At 48.7% G+C, this 2500-nt stretch overlaps 1 protein-coding gene across 1 annotated transcript in view; it reads right to left on the bottom strand.

Moving 5' to 3' along the window:
* Window positions 1-2500, bottom strand: part of LOC308171114 (arf-GAP with coiled-coil, ANK repeat and PH domain-containing protein 2-like) — a 65841-nt gene that overhangs the window by 22123 nt on the left and 41218 nt on the right. The gene's annotated exons all lie outside the window — the stretch shown is intronic.

Raw genomic sequence — 2500 nt, 5'->3', positions numbered from 1 at the left:
CACAAAATAAAACATTTGGTCGATCACAAAATTTTTTTTTTTTTTTTTTTTTTGTGATCGACCAAATGTTTTATTTTGTGATCGACCAAGATCCTTATCGATCAATTATCGATCGTCGATGCCCACCCCTACTCTGCACTTTCTACTGAGCCACACGTCTCCCAGTGTCTGCGTGTCATCTCTGGGTGACCGGGTGACCTTAAAGTCTCCTACACACTGTTAAGTTTATTGCAAGCCACACTGTGCGACATGTAACTAATAATCTTGGGTACAATAAAACCATCGATTTGATGCATGCACACCGTGCGACGAGCCACAAACTTGAATCGCAGGCTACGACGGAGCATAGACAGAATTCTATTCTGCATTTCTATTGGTCGGTTAGTTGACGCAGGTGGTAGCAGCATTCAGATTGCGAGACGCTCACAGACGATCGTCCCAAATTTCGGACACTCAGATATTTGTCGCAGGCTATCTTTGGTCGCAAAGACCGTAACATCAGTCATCTTTGAACCATACACACACACAGTACACACACACACACACACACACACACACACACACACACACACACACAGTACGACGTAGGACCAACGTTCTGGACCCACGACCACAGATGTTGCCACGACTGGTGACCTTTCGCCTGGGACAGCCCAAAATCGCAGTGTGTAGGAGGCTTTACAGAGGCCCAGCCTGTCCTACTACTACTACCTCCCTGGTACAGAGACCGAGAGTGAGGGAGACGTAGAGAGAGAGAGAGAGAGGTAGAGAAAGAGAGAGAGTGAGAGGTAGAGAGGGAGAGGTAGAGAGAGGGAGAGGTAGAGAGAGAGAGGTAGAGAGGGAGAGGTAGAGAGTGAGAGGGAGAGAGGGAGAGGTAGAGAGAGGGAGAGGTAGAGAAAGAGAGAGAGTGAGAGGTAGAGAGGGAGAGGTAGAGAGAGAGAGGTAGAGAGGGAGAGGTAGAGAGTGAGAGGGAGAGAGGGAGAGGTAGAGAGAGTGAGAGGTAGAGAGAGAGAGAGAGTGAGAGGTAGAGAGGGAGAGAGAGAGAGAGAGGTAGAGAGGGAGAGGTAGAGAGAGTGAGAGGTAGAGAGAGAGAGGTAGAGAGGGAGAGGTAGAGAGGGAGAGGTAGAGAGGGAGAGGTAGAGAGAGAGAGGTAGAGAGTGAGAGGTAGAGAGGGAGAGGTAGAGAAAGAGAGAGGTAGAGAGAGAGAGGTAGAGAGTGAGAGGTAGAGAGAGGGAGGTCGAGAGTGAGAGGTAGAGAAAGAGAGAGGTAGAGAGAGAGGGAGAGAGTGAGAGGGAGAGAGGGAGAGGTAGAGAGTGAGAGGTAGAGAGAGAGAGGTAGAGAGTGAGAGGTAGAGAGGGAGAGGTAGAGAGAGAGGTAGAGAGTGAGAGGTAGAGAGGGAGAGGTAGAGAGAGAGAGAGGTAGAGAGTGAGAGGTAGAGAGGGAGAGGTAGAGAGAGGGAGAGGTAGAGAGTGAGAGGGAGAGAGGGAGAGGTAGAGAGTGAGAGGGAGAGAGGGAGAGGTAGAGAGGGAGAGGTAGAGAAAGATAGAGGAGAGAGAGAGGGAGAGGTAGAGAGTGAGAGGTAGAGAGAGATAGAGGAGAGAGAGTACCATTGACCTCGACTACTACAGTGAGATCCACTGACTGACAGTAACTCAGTAACCCAACCTAGTAACCCCCCAGTAACCCCCCCCCCACACACACACACCCACACACACACACACACACACACACACACACACACACACGAGCTGCTGACACACTTTCCTATCCGCCCCCGCCCTCTGCCTCTGGGACACAGGACACCACACACCGCCCAGGTCATGCTACTCCCTCTCTATACCCTCCCCAACCAACCAGACCTCTCTATACCCTCCCCAACCAACCAGGCCTCTCCACCTGGGTGTGTTACCCTAACAAGCCTAGCTAACAAGCCTAGCTAACAAGCCTAGCTAACAAGCCTAGCTAACAAGCCTAGCTAACAAGCCTAGCTAACAAGCCTAGCTAACAAGCCTAGCTAACAAGCTAAATACTCTGAGCTTCAAATCAAATCAAATCAAATTTTATTTGTATAGCGCATTTCTTACAAGATGCAACTCATTGCGCTTCACACAATGAAAATGTTCAGTCAATCAGTCAATCAATCAATCAATACTGACAGGCAAAAGTAAAAACCTGTATACCGGTACTATGTAGCCAGGAAAAATTCCCTTGCAGCCCTCTACCAATAGAGCGACTACTAGCCAGTTTGCCTAGCTTCAGACTGGATAGAGCAAAAAAACTGGAGGGCAAAAATTGCAGACCCTGTCTATTTGATTGGGCTAGCTAGGCAAACCTAATTGTTCTGATCATGGGATTGTTGGTCCCGTTTCAAGACCGTGTTTACAACCAATAAACTAACTAATCCCTCCATCTCAAGTAACCGTTCCACTTCATCTGAACTCAGAACAGAAGACGTCTGACTGACGTTAACAGAAACAAACATTATTCAAACCAGAGGAAC

The sequence above is a fragment of the Nansenia antarctica genome (assembly GCF_963989245.1).
Source record: "Nansenia antarctica genome assembly, chromosome: 1".
NCBI classification, from domain to species: domain Eukaryota; kingdom Metazoa; phylum Chordata; class Actinopteri; order Argentiniformes; family Microstomatidae; genus Nansenia; species Nansenia antarctica.
The sequence above is the reverse complement of the archived record's forward strand: the minus strand, read 5'-3'. Positions and strand labels throughout refer to the sequence as shown.